Below are 14817 nucleotides of genomic sequence, written 5' to 3' on the forward strand. Positions count from 1 at the left end.
TAGGGAAAAGTGAAATCACACTTTATTCCTTCTTTTGCATAATACTTATTGAATTTATTAGAAATATATTCACCTCCTTCATCTGTTCATAGCACCTTGATAAAGTAACCGCTTTCCTTCTCAACTAGGGCTTTAAAGCTCTTAAAATAATCAAAGACTTTAGATTTTTGCTGCAAAAAGTAGACTTATATTTTTCTTGTGAAATCATCAATAAAAGTAAGGAAGTATCGATTATTGTCATTGGATATAGTGTTCATAGGACCGCACACATCTGAATGGACGAGCTTAAGAGGCTTCTTTGCACGCCAAGTATTTTCAATACCAAATGATGATCTACGTTGCTTTCCAAGAATGCAACATTCACACAACTGTTTGGGATGATCTACAATAGGCAAGCATCTCACCAAATTTCTTTGAGCAAGTAACTTCACACTGTGAAAATTCAGATGTCCAAACCAAAGATGCCATAACCAAGACTTGTCTTTCATAATAGCATTGAAGCAATGATAAACATCATTTTGGATGTCAACTCGAAACATGCGATTATTTGTCATAGGGGCTTTAAGCATAAATACACCTCTTTTATCAAAGATTAGGAGTTGATTACCAGAGAAGCGCGAATCATACCCATTGTCAAGAAGTTGGCCCATACTGAATAAATTATTCTTCATATTCAGCACATAGAATACATCGAAAATAAATTTTTGGTTTCCATTCTTCAGCTTGATGAGAACTCCCCCTTTTTCCATCACTGGTAAAGTGTTGTCATCGGCAAACTTGACTTTGAACCATATCGACTCATCCAGGTCCACGAACAACTCTTTGTTTCCGCACATGTGATTAGAACATCCAGTATCAAGAAACCATGTGTTGTAGTTTGATTCTTCACCGGTTGCTGTGACCATCAATAAAGTGTGGTTGTCTTCATCACATCTTTCTTGTGCAAATCGAACTTCTTCTTCGTATAGGGAATTATCATGGTACTTACACTCCTTTGCATAGTGGTTATATCTGTGACATATGTAACATTCACTGTTTAATTTATTAAAATTTCCTCTGCCATGTCCAAAGCCTCGACCTCAACCTCGACCTTGATAATTTAAATTTGATTGATAATTGCTTCTCTGATTGTTGACATCTCTTTGATTGTTATTATAACTGCCACGTCCTGACTATTGTAGTATCTGCGTCCTCAGTTGTTATAGTTCTCGTATCCTCGTCCTCTGCCATAGGAATTTCCTCCTCGCTGGTCTCTTTCGTACTACGCTCTTTTGTTATTTGTTTATAAAAGCTTGACTTCGAAAAGCTTTCTCAATGGGCTTCTCGGTCGACCTCTCGTTCATGTATTACTCGTGAACTTGTAAGGTACCCATCAACTCATCAATTGTCATCTTAGACAAATCCTTCGATTATTTGATTGCCACCACGATATGATCAAATTTTCTGTAAGAGATCACAATATCTTCTTCACAATTACTAAATCTGCAACCTTCTCCCTGTTTATTTGTATTTGATTTGTTAAAGAAAGTACTTGGGTCACATAATCTGTAACACTTTTAGAGGATTCCATCTGCAAAATTTTAAATTAATGTCTCAATGTTTGAAGCCTAATTTTTTTCACCTTTTCAACTACATGGTATGATGTCTCCAAAGTATCCTATTGCTTTGCTGTAGTTGCTACGTCGATCTTCTCAAAAACTGAATCATTCACTACTTGATGGATGTAGAATAACGTCTTTTGATCCTTCTTCTTGATCTCACCGTGGGCTTTCTTCTCGGCTTCACTTGCACTATCTGCGAGATCACCAACTCCATTCTCTACGACACTCAGTATATCTTGATATTCAAATAACACCTTCATCTGTACTCTCCACCGGTAATAATTCTTCCCTTCTAATATAGCAATAGAAAGCGACATCGTCCTATTTAGATTGTTCATGGCTCTGATACTACTGCTGGGTCAACTACTAACAAAGAGGCAATTAAATAATGAAGATATATGAAGAGAGAGAAAGGGAAGAACAACTAAATTTGTGCTCTCTATTTTGCTTTGGTTGCCGCTACATTACACGTTTTTTCCACCTTTTTTTTATTTTTTTATACAAGGATGCATAATGCCTATTTAATGGCTTACAAAATTCATCTATCAAGAGTTCTAATATAATAAGAACTCTAAAGCCAAACTACTCAAAACCCATAGATAATTAATATGAACTAATTCCTAATAAAACAAACTCTTATAAAGGAGGTGTTTCTATAAATAATAAACTCAAATGCGTTTAGAATTAATTAAGACTAACTTCAACATAATTTTTGTTCAGTATTATGGAATAGTTATTGGATTTCAACGATCTAACTGAAACAATGGATGTCTATTAGAAATTTGGGATCGATCTGGAGTCTGAATGAATCCTTAGAAACCCTAGATTTTGTTTCCAATACTATTCGATCGTATAGATGAGTATTTGTTCATCACTATGGAAATATTGTGTATACCTAGCAATCTGATGGAAATATGAGATTCTGAACGAGATATTGAATCTATTGGTAGGCTGCGATTTTGGATCCATGCAACTTTGTCAATAATTTGAATTTTTAATGAAATTGACGGATTCTGCTGCCATAAATTTTGCCAATTCTTTAGATCTTGATATTTCTTCACCATCCTTTAAAAAAAATTCAGTAGATTTCTCTTAAAGGTTACCGAGATGATTTCATCTGATCTTTTAAGGACCTTTGCTTGGGACCTTGAACCTACTAGTTAGTCTTTGAGAGATCTGTTAGATTTATATTTTCATAGTTTAGTGTTTGCTGAAATTAAATCTTTCTAAGATTAACAAGAGTAACAGTGTGTTTGGGAGATGACTTAGGGAAGGGAAGGAATGGGAAGGAAGGGAAAAAGTTAAGTCCTTCCCTTCCTCTTCATTACATCCCAATTTATGGTGTAAGATTTTGGCTCAAATCCACCCCCCCCCCTCCCCTCCCCTCCCCTCCTCCTCCTCCTCCTCCTCCTCCTCTACCATCCTAAATGAAACTCCCAAACAATGTTAAAATCAGATTTCCTCCTCCTCCTCTACCATCCTAAATGAAACTCCCAAACAATGTTAAAATCAGATTTCTCTTCCCCTCCCTCTCTCTACCCTCCATCCAAACAGGTCATAAAGCTCCTAAAAAGTTAAGTGGATAGGAACACTTGTCCACCAAACTTTTTATCCCTTCATTATGCTTTGAGATTTGTGCTACACATCAATGCTATCTTTGAGATTTGTACTTTCATTTGTATCATATGTTAGCACAATTCTCAATGCAAAATCAATGCACAAAAACTCTAGTGGACAATGAGCTTTTATCCTAAGTTTAGGGCCCATTTAGATCGGGTACTTTGAAGGGGAAAGGAGGGGGAAAGCTGCCAAATTGTCAGCTTTTTGACAGCTTTCCCCCAAAATCACCTCTATAAAAACTTTGGTGGACAAAGAGCTTTTATCCTAAGTTTAGGGCCCGTTTGGATCGGGTATTTTGAATGGAAAAAGAGAGGGAAAGCTGCCAATTTGTCAGCTTTTTGGCAGCTTTCCCCCAAAATCGCCTCTTATAGAGACGATTTTGGGGAAAGCTGCCAAAAAGCTGACAAATTGGCAGCTTTCTCCCTCTGTTTCCCTTCAAAATACCCGATCCAAACAGCCCTTTATAGGAGCTTTATATAAATTAACAAACACCGGTTCTGTATAGGCTGAGGAAATCATTTGTTTGAACATTCTTGGATAAAAACGGGATATTTAGTTTAGGAGGCGTTTTAACCTCTTAAATGGTCAGATTTTTGTCTGTTTATTCTCAGATGCTTCTTAATTTCCAATGACTAGTAAGCTTCTAGTTCCTTTTTTTTAATTAAGAGAAAGGGTAAGGGTACACCTGTTTTGTTAAGAAGATAATCTGCATTTAATTGGTAATAGAAAGACCAGCATTTAAGTCACGATTGTTTATTTAAAATGGTAGTGTTTTTTCTAAATATAACTATAACCTGTGAATTGCACTAAGTCATACTTTTATTCATTACTAGAAAAAGTCTCTTCACCTGCTTGTGACTTTTAGTATTCTCTTCCTTATCTATATAATGTAAGCCATGGAAGTCAAAATGGATGGAGAAATAGAAGATGAATAAAATGAGATGATTACTTTCTCTCTATCTCTTCTCTTCTCTATTTATTTACTCTTACATTTCATGTTCGATTTTTTACTTATGATATGTGATATATAACAACAAGATTACAACACGTTATCAGCACGAAAGCTCTAGCTAGCCGATTTGTAATCATCCGCTGATGGTAAGAGATATTTCGGTGTACACATCTTACGAGGTAACAGTACATAATACATTCGACCTTTGTCTATTTACAAAGTTTTATATTTTCATTATCGGTTGATCGATTATGCCTCTGTAACAGTATGTTATGCGATTTTGATGCAAGATTTTTATTTTCTTTTGCCATAAGTATAATAAGAGTATTAAGGATGAAACACTTTATGAATTACGTGGCGGATTAACTTTTATGTTGCATATTTACAAGTAAGACTGACTTCGGTGTATATTTCAATAGTGCTTTGAAGTCTTTTTTTGCAAAATTTTGATGCAATTGTTTTGCTGGTATCTGTTCCTCTTATTATTTGTTTGACCATCATGGTACATAAAATAATTCGCTCATATAACTGAAAGATTCACTTTGAAATGCTGGATAGTTTGTTTGATGTTCATTGTTATACAAAGTACAAACGAGAATTGATTCTGAAACACTTGAAAATTTAACATGATAAAGTTGGTTTATTTTATGTTTACTATTATTCAAACAAAACTCAGTTTTTTGGAAACTTGATACTCGAAAGGTTTTATTTATTTATTTATTCTTGTTTCTCATAGTTGACCATCTTAAATATGGCGTATGGACCTGTAAGAAGCATTCACTTGAAATACGTTTACACAAACAGATAGCTGAGATTGAAGCACTTGAAAAACATGCTAATTAGTTTTATGACTACTCATGCAAACAAAAGTAAATTCGCAAACTCAATATGTGGAGCTTTGGATTTTATATCACTTTTTGTGGTGTGCAAACAAAAGTAAATTCGCAAACTCAATATGTGGAGCTTTGGATTTTATATCACTTTTTGTGGTGCACATCCTTCATCTGCATGGGTTCTTCTGTTTGTTCCCCTAACCAGTATAGATCAAAGACTAATAATTTTACTCCTCTGTACGATTTTTGAGAATTCTTTTATACAAGCTTCTTATATTTTTTCTTTTTCATATAATATACATGCATATATGAGCTTTTATATGTTTACAAAGTGTTCTATCTTTGTACAGTGGTAAGTAAATGGATGTTTCACCACTAATCTTGGACTATAGAGTTTTGATTGAATTCGTATATGACTAATGAATTTAAGTTCAACAATCAAAGATGATTTAGACCCTTGTTAGCTGTTAGCCTGCTTATAGACTAGTGCTATGGCATTAATGTGATGTTGAATTTTCCAAATGCTATCAATGCAAGCAACGGTTAAAGGATGTCAAATCTTTTATAAGTTTGAGATAGAGTCTCTCTTCTGGGTATTTAAGTGTTATAGGACATGTGAATATTTCTAATTTCTCATGCATTAATCTTTCATCCCCATGATTAGTGCACTGTGATATATGATAGTAATTATTACTTATCTTTGGTCTCGAACGTTCATTTTTACTGACACTCTTGTGATTTTTTGCATGATTATATCTCTTGATTTTTTAATTATCTTTGCCCAGAAGGCAAACACTTTAAATTTTCTCTCTATCAATTAAGACGTGAAAAATTAATGACTCACTGAAAAAGTATTCACTTTTCTAGGCAATTCCTAATGGATCGCTTTGATCTATGGAAGCCAATAATCTTTCCTCAAACACAATTGGCAGACTGAATCAGAACTTTTTGGATATCAAATACATTACTAAATATGATTCAACCATGTGCCATATTGTATAGCGGGTGAAGCTTGTAGAATTGATCAAAAAGATTTTTTTTCCCATTCCATGCAAGTAGTATAGTAGCAGTACATGGCCAAAAATTATGCCAAGCATTCTGCTTTGATATCTACATTTGAGTTGTAGAGAGTCACAACAAATTGTTGATGAGAAATCATAATGTTAGACTAGTTGGCTTACGAGTTGTGTTTGCAGCACATGCTATAATTCAGAAAATTACTTATAGGCATGACAAGGAGGAGGCTATGAACATAGTAGGAGATCTTATCATGTAGCCATTTTTGGATTTTAAACCCTCGATTGAATACAATTCAACAAGTAACCTTGTACTCTTACAATAGTACAACTAAAAATTATATTAAGCATTATGAACTAATCCTTGCCTTAGTAGTTGTTAAAAACACAACCAGCTGTTGTGAAAAACCATAATGCAAGTTTAATTGGTTCAGTCATAGTGTCTGAAGCACATGTCATAATTCAAACTAATATTCATAAGCTTGGACGAGGCGAAGGTAGTAGATCTCATCGAGGTGGTCAAGGTAAACTATTTGGTTTTTCTATATTTGGATTTGTTTGGTGGAAAATTTGTAATAAGAAAAATAATGAAAGAATCGTATTTGATTTATTCTCTCTAACTGTTTAGAAAAAGAATGATTACAACCCTATCAATCTCGATTACAATTAGATTTCCTAATTATAAAAGAGAGGAGAATGATCTGGATTCTCCCCTTTGTTTAATTCTGGGTTCTTCACGATGGCGATGGAGTCTCTCCCTCGAATGCTCGCATCGAGTTTGCTCTCCGTTGACGATCCGCATGTCTTGATTCGCTGGAACGATATCTCCTCCTCACAATTTGACGCTGTGGAGAACTTGCGTGACAAGTTTGAAACTCTTGATGAGTTGATAACTCTGAACGAGTTTGAAACTTTATGAAAGAGTTGATTTAACCGAAATCAGTTTGTAAGCCAAGGACGAGTTCCTCGTTGCTGAAGTTGAAGATGATCTCCGTTGGAGAATGATGTCGATCCCTTCAGGCCCTTTCTGCTCCAAGAAATTCCCCCTTCGCTGCCAAGTCCCAAATACAAAAAGCCAACCAGAACTCAGTTGAGTTTACCCCTATTTATAGGGGATTAAGGGGTGTAACCGCCCCCTTAATTCGCTCCTAAGTGGGGCTGAATGGGGTGTAACCACCCCCTCAAACAGCTCCCCAAATCGTGGGGAATACGATTTTGAAACCGTTCAATTCATGTTTTGAACGAGTCAAACACTAAAAAATAGCGTTCAGGGCCCGAACTCTGCGTTTTAGACTTAAAACGCAGAGTTGTGCCTATTTTGGTGGCTAAACGCACAGGTCGCGCTGCGCAGAAATGAACTCTGTGTTTTGGACCTGTGACGCAGAGTTGAGCTATGCATGAACTCTGCGTTTTGAGCCTGAGACGCAGAGTTGGGCTCTATGCGAACTCTGTGTTTTGAGCCTGGGATGCAGAGTTGGACTCTATGCAAACTCTGCGTCTTGAGTCCACGAACTCTGTGTTTTGATGTTGTAACATAAGGATGACCTCTGCATTTTGAGGTGGTAATGCAGGGAGGACCTCTGCGATTTGCTTCTGGGAGTTTAGAACTCTGCCACAAGCTATGCGTTTTGAATCTGGGACGCAGAGGTAAGCTCTGCGTTTGGATTTGAAGAGACTGTCAATTTGTAGTCTCTTTTGCTAAAGCGTTGCAAAGACTATCACCTTGTAATCTTCGTCTTGGCTCCTTAAATATATGAGAGTCGTCAGATTATAACTCCCGATGTTGATTGTGAAGACTGTTGATTAGAGATTTCATCAGTTGTTGAGAAGATCGTCAGATTGTAACCTTCATCGATCTACGTGAAATTCTTTAAATTGTAGCCTTCTGAAAGCCGTCAAATTGTAACTTCCATCATCAGTGTTTGATGATGATCAACTATCTATTGTGATTTTTAGACAGCCTACAAGATTATATAAATTTGTCAGACAATTTTGATTTAACTTGAGTTTGCTTTAAACTCTTGTGAACCTATGTGTTTTTTTATTTATACACTTTAGAATTTGTATGACCTAAAATACACCATGTTGTGATAATTTTTGAGATTTAGGGACCTAAATTCTTTTAAATTCTGGCATGAGCTATTGGGTCATCTTGGGTAAAAATATGATTTGTCGGATTTCCTTAAATTAAATGGGGCATACAAACCAAATCCGACCAATTGCATATCACAATTTTTCCCCTTTATCTAATAAGTGGTGAAGAAGCGAGACAATTCCCATCTGCGTATTCTTTATTTACAGTCAATGTTTCTATATCACCACCATAGCGTACCTCTATGAGACATTGGTGAAGGTACATACATTATTTATAAAACTCCTTCAATAATTTAGTACTTATGGCCCATGTTAGGGGATCAATTTACAATTTGGTACGCTGACTGTATTTTTATTGAAGATCAATTCTCGACATTAGGGGGAGATTAGTGCCCAAAATACAAAATAATGTCAAGAAATTATATTGATGAAAAAGATCTTCAATATTTATATCCACATACTAGTCAAACTAAACCAGAAGTTTACATGATAATCTGCTAAGAAAACAGTGACTAAGCCCTATATTCATGTTGAGTATATCATTAATGATTTGGTATGCCAGAAGCATACTGTGCCAGAAGCATATAAAACATGTTAGTGTAAAAGATAAAAGTCCGCGGCAAACTAAATTATATATCGAAAGACAGTCACTCCCATAACCTCCGGAAGAGGCTTGTCCTAAAGATGAAATCTCCAACAAATTGTGCGTGCGCTTAATAATCATAATATTGGAGATGCGGAACGACCAAATCCAATTGTTAAGGGAAATGACGAGGATTTGGTTGACATAAAATAAGAATTAAAGTGACCACAAATTTATGAAAAAAGAGAAATATATAATAGAAATATAAAAGTTGTCGACAACATAGTTGCCTCTACAGTTGCTCTTACTATTTTCGAAAATAATCTGGATCCAGAACCTAAGTCGGTAACAGAGTGCTTGAAACACTCGGACTAGGTGAGATGGAAAGTGGCAATTAAGGCTGAGCTGAACTCAGTAAAGTATTTTGAACCTGCAGTCCATATATCCCTGCAGGATATAAATAGGTATTTGTAAGAAAAATAAATAAGAATTGTAAGGTGGTGAGATATAAAGCGAGAAACATAACTCAATGCGTTCACGCAGAGACCCGTCATTGATTTAGATGTAAAATATTCTCCTATTAGTGATTGTATTACGTTCCGCAAGTTAATACCTATGGCAGAAACTATGAATTTATATATGCAGTATATGTACGTCATAACCATATTTTTATATGTGTCATTAGACGCTAATATTTTTATATGAAAGTCCCTGATGGACTTCAAATTCTTGAATTAAGAGAAAACGAGAATCGCAACATGTATAGCATTAAATTATAAAGGTCGTTATACGACTTGAAATAGTCGGGAGCTGAGTGAGTTCCTCCTGAAGAGGAGATATCCAAATAATGATGTCTGTCCTTGTGTGTTTATAAAGAAATTCGAAAATGGCTTCTGTATTATCTCAGACTATATTGATGATATAAATATTATTGGAACACACAAGGAGCTTATAGAAGCTAGCTCATGCCTAAAGACGGAGTTTGAAACGAAAAAACTTGGGAAAAACCAAGTATTGTCTCGACCTGTAGATCGAGCATGTTCCTAAAAAAATATTGGTATACCAGTCAACCTACTTGAAGAAGGTCATGGAGAGATTTTAAATGAATAAATCTCATAAACTTAGCACACCAATGGTTGTTAAATCCCTTAAAGTGGATAAAGACCCATACAAACCTAAAGAAAATAACGAGGATATTTTAGGACTCGAGGTCCCGTATTTGAGCACGCTATTGAAGTACTTATTTATCTTACAAATTACACCATGCCTGATATTGCATTTGTGTTACACTTGCTAGCAAGAATTAGTGCATCTCCTAAAAGGAGATATTGAAATAATGTTAAACATATCATCTGGTATCTTCAAGAGATCTTTGTTTATTCTATAAAAAAAATCAAAATATGACATTGGTGGGCTATTCCGGTGTTGGTTATATGACTGATCCCTATATTGCCAAATCTCTGACTGGTTATGTTTTTCTCTGCAGTGGTACTATTATTTCTTGGAGGTCTATTAAGCAGACAATATTTACTAATTGAAACCACTCAGAGATTGTTCCTCTGTATGTGCCCCATGTGAAAGTTTAAGGTTCAAATCGTTGATAAAACACATTCAATGATCGTGTGACATATTAAACAAGGATATTGCCCCCGTTGTTTTTTCTAAGGACAATGTAACTTGTGTTGCATAAATAAGATGTGGAAAATTTTTATCCACTTGAGCTCGAAAATAACAATGAAATTAACATAGATAAGTTCGCTTTAAGTAGTGACAATCTAGACGATTTGATCACCAAATCCCTTAATACATTAACTTTTAATTTTAGGTATCGTGCTTGGCCACCACGGTATGCATAGACTTGAATGTTTATTGTCTTGAGGGGGAGCAAATTATTTTTCAGAATAATCCTGAAAATCAAACCCCGAAGGAGGTGGCTGTACTCTTTTTTCCTTAGCTAAGTTTTTGTCCCACTGGGTTTTCTTAGCTAAAGGTTTTTGACAAGGTAGCTAATGCAGCACAAGTTTGGATCCCAAAGATCTATATTTGTACTCTTTTTTTCTTTACTAAGTTTTTGTCCTACATGGTTTTTCTTAGTGAAAGGTTTTTAACAAGACAACTGATGTAACAGAAATAATGTAGGTCATGTACTCTTTTCCTCGACTAGTTTTTCCCACTGGGTTTTTTCTAGCAAGGTTTTTAACGAGACATTAACATCATGTAGTAATGTCCAAGGGGGAGTGTAGTAAATATAAATAAAATGAATGTGGATATTACTAGAAGAAGTCTCTTCACCTACTTGTGACTTTTAGTATTCTCTTTCACATCTATATAATGTAAGCCATGGAAGACAAAATGGATGGAGAAATAGAAGATGAATAAAATAAGATGATTACTTTCTCCCTATCTCTTCTCTTCTCTATTTATTTACTCTTACATTTCATGTTTGATTTTTTACTTATGATATGTGATATATAACAACAAGATTACAACAATAATGATTTTATTGATCCAGGTATTTTCTTTTACTAGGTGGAATGCACGTGCACTGTATGTGGTCAAATATCATAATTATTTACTTTAAATGTATTTCTTTACTATAACATGGGGTTGCATAAAACTTTATAATTATCATGATATATTAATTTTTTTATGGATATTTCCAAGCGTGGTTTTAAAATTTTATGGTTTTAACGTTTTGTCTTCCATAAAAATAGTGATATTTAAAGATTTAAAGTATTAATGATTTAAGATTAATTAACAATTTGAAAGTATAATTTCAAAATATTAATGATGTAAGGGACCAATACTGAAAAATCCTATTATTATTAATGAAAAAAGAAATTCTTGAATTCATCATAGAAAAATTGTTGGTTTTATCTAATCATTAATGATTTCGTTCAGTTATAAAAAAAATCACTTCCACATGTTGTTTACTTCCACCTAATATTTATCTAGTGACCGAATATTATAGATACTCAAGAACTTTTTTTTTAAGTTAGAATGTGCAAATTCAATCAAGAAAGAAAATATAAATTATATGATCAATTCTAAAATCTTTTTACATCTTCCAAACTACTAATTGATCTGTCAAAATGATTATCATCTAGTTTTAGAAAATCATAAAATATAGTTTGAGAATGATTTATACATATTATGCACTTATATTGATTGTATTTTAACAAAATAATTCATATATATTCAATGTGAAACAACATCCAAAAATTTAGCTTAATGACTTAGACGAATACAATATCTGCAATAATATCCATATCCAAGCTATGAGCTTCATAAACTTATAATAAGGTGAGCAATATAAAATAACAACTTGATTTATTTTGTCAAATAATTTATTACAAATCATGATAGACAAAGGGGAATTAGAGGGATCATATACTCATCCTAAATAAATATTAAATTTCTCTTAGAGATTCTTCTAGCAAAAGATTTTCCGAGTTGATGTGTAGGACAAACTTAAGGACAAATAACCCAAACCAAATCATTGAGTGATAGACTTGTTATAAACTCTACTCTTATAAAATTAATGGCACATGAGCCTTAAGTTGTGTTTTTATTTAAGGGTTAATTTTAGAAAACTCCCCCTCAACTACCTATTTAAAACTAAGTAAATCTACGTCAAGTTTTTGGTGTTTTGTAGATAATCTATCTCAACTTAAAAAATTTTGATTTAACCCCTGTGGACTTTTCTTACTTAAACCTACCCTCTCAAAGCTAATATCATTGAGTTTTATCTACTATGTGATAAGTATTTCACTTGGAAAGACCAAAAAAATTAATCAATCATAAAATAATTACCTTGGTTTTTTGCCATATGAAGAAAAAGAGGTGATATAGAGAAAAAAAGAATTATAAATTAGTTGTGGTCCTTTTATTATCGGTTAAGGATTTCTTTTAAATTAAAATCTCTTTCTTCAAGAGGGTATTTTGTTCAAATCACAAATTAAAGTAACTATGTTAAGGAGGTTTGTTGATAGAAGTGTAAAAGATTATGTGAGTTTTTATGAGACACGCTAAAGTTGAGAGGTGTTTTCTAAATTGCACCAAAATTAAGAGGGGTTATCTATAACATCCCCTCTAATAAGGGGGTTTTGTCAAACCGAATCCATTGAGTGGGTTTTTAAGACAATCCACATAGTTAGGAGGATTTTTAAAAAATTAAGTCTTATTTTAAATATGGTTTATTTATAATTTGTCCCTCAAAATTTTAATAATTTAATATTAGTCCCTAAAATTATGAGCAATTTCAAAATTTTGAGGGAATAACATAGAATCGTTGGATATTTAAAATCAAGGAACTAATATCTAGATAACCTTTACATATTTGCTCTTATTGGCATTCTATTAAATATCAGCCAATATATTGCTATATCGGCCAATATATCAGTGTTAAAGACTTTATCTCGGTAATATTTTTATATTATTTTCTTTTGTTTGGTGAATTGTTTGATATATCGACCATTATTGAAAATATGACCGATGTATCCTTTTGAATATATCGAGAAAATCATGTCATTTTTAATTTGATTGTGGGTTTGGGTTCGGATTGTGTTTAGGAAACAAAATCAGAACCCACAAAGGCCATAGTTCTTCTCCCAAATCTCTCCACTCTTGGCTCTCCCAAATCTTAAGCATATATCTTGATGCAAATTCTTATGTTTAAAATTTATTAATATATTAGATTATATATTACAATGACATGTTATGTATAAATAATCTTGTATGACACCCAGTATTACATACATATCCCTAATTTTTACAATCTGATATCATAGATTTTATTTGTTCAATATTTATTCGATGTCCAACATTTTGTAGTATTCCTTCAAAAGCCCCTTCTAAAGTTTTCTAAGCAAAGTATATACTTTATGGAAAAAATTCAAAACCTTTAGACTCATTCAAAATATGATGCTTAATTTTTCCACATCTCCTCTGCTATATAAATATAAGATAAGCATCTCGTCTCATATTATCTGATGAATATTATTTATCAATGGGATCATATACTATTGTTTGTGGATAACAAAGGTTTTAAATATTTTATAGGCTTAACTGAACTTAAATACTTTATAGTTTACCAAGATTATACTTATATACCTCCACTTTTTTAAATTTTAGATAATGTGTCTTGTTGCACTTAAATTGTTGTAACCCAGATTTTTAGTGCCTTAAAAACTTGGTTAATAGAGATTTTTTTTAATTACAGGTTAAGAAATTAATTAAGGGTATTTTCGGGATTTTACCCTAACCTCTGATTAATTGCCACGTTAATGATTTTGTGGCTAAAATTCATTCGACAGTTTGGCCGGCACCTCTTTAACGGGAGAATAAAAACAGAGAAAAACAGAAAAAATCAAAGAAAATCACAGAAAAAAACAAACAAGCACAGTCAACACCTCTCCTCTTTAACAAAACTTCTTGAATTATTAGAAAAGTTGTGAAGGGAGAAAAGGAGATTAAGGCAACAAATGAACATTCCAATCAATTGAGGTATAATATTCTTTCAAATTTTATAGAAATCTTAGTAAATCGAATCAAATTAGAATGAGTGAAGGAGTTAATTTTTTATGAATGTAAAATAAAGAATCTAGGGTTTGCAAATTTCTGTGTTTAGGAGGCATGAAATAAAATGAAAAAAATAATAATAAGCTAACCTTGTTTTGGGCGGGGTTTCCGCCGTCGGCCTCTCCTTGTCGTCGATGGCCCCTCGTCGCCGTCCCACCTCCATGGCGGAGAGAAAGAAGAGAGAGAGAGAGAGAGAGAGAGAGAGAGAGAGATGGGAGGAGAGGAGAAGAAAACCGAAGAAAAAAAAAGAAGAAGAATAGAGAAAGAGGAACCGCAGAAAAAAAGAAGAAGAAAGAGAACGAAAGAAGAGGCAATGAAGAAGGGATGATGATGATCAGGAAGGCTGGAGTTTAGATAAGGAAAGGAAATTTTACCTTTAGCCCTAAAACATAAATTTTTTTTTGAAACAAACCTTATAGTAATAAGTTAGGGTTGAAAAAAAAAGAGAGGACTGGAAAATATTTGTTAGGCCCTTGTCATTTAATCTATTTGTAAATAAGTCTAGTCTTAGGAATAAACAATAAAAATTTTAGACTTG

The 14817-nt window shown here is 33.6% G+C and overlaps 1 long non-coding RNA gene across 1 annotated transcript in view; it reads right to left on the minus strand.

The window, feature by feature from the left end:
• The window catches only part of LOC109845187, a 17778-nt gene extending 3303 nt beyond the window's left edge, over window positions 1-14475 (minus strand). The window contains exons 1-2 of the long non-coding RNA XR_002248247.1: window positions 14369-14475; window positions 9008-9146 (exon numbers count right to left, since the gene is read on the minus strand). This is a non-coding gene — a long non-coding RNA (uncharacterized LOC109845187). The remainder of the gene's footprint in view (window positions 1-9007; window positions 9147-14368) is intronic.

This window comes from Asparagus officinalis, chromosome 6 (assembly GCF_001876935.1).
Source record: "Asparagus officinalis chromosome 6, Aspof.V1, whole genome shotgun sequence".
NCBI classification, from domain to species: Eukaryota; Viridiplantae; Streptophyta; class Magnoliopsida; order Asparagales; family Asparagaceae; genus Asparagus; species Asparagus officinalis.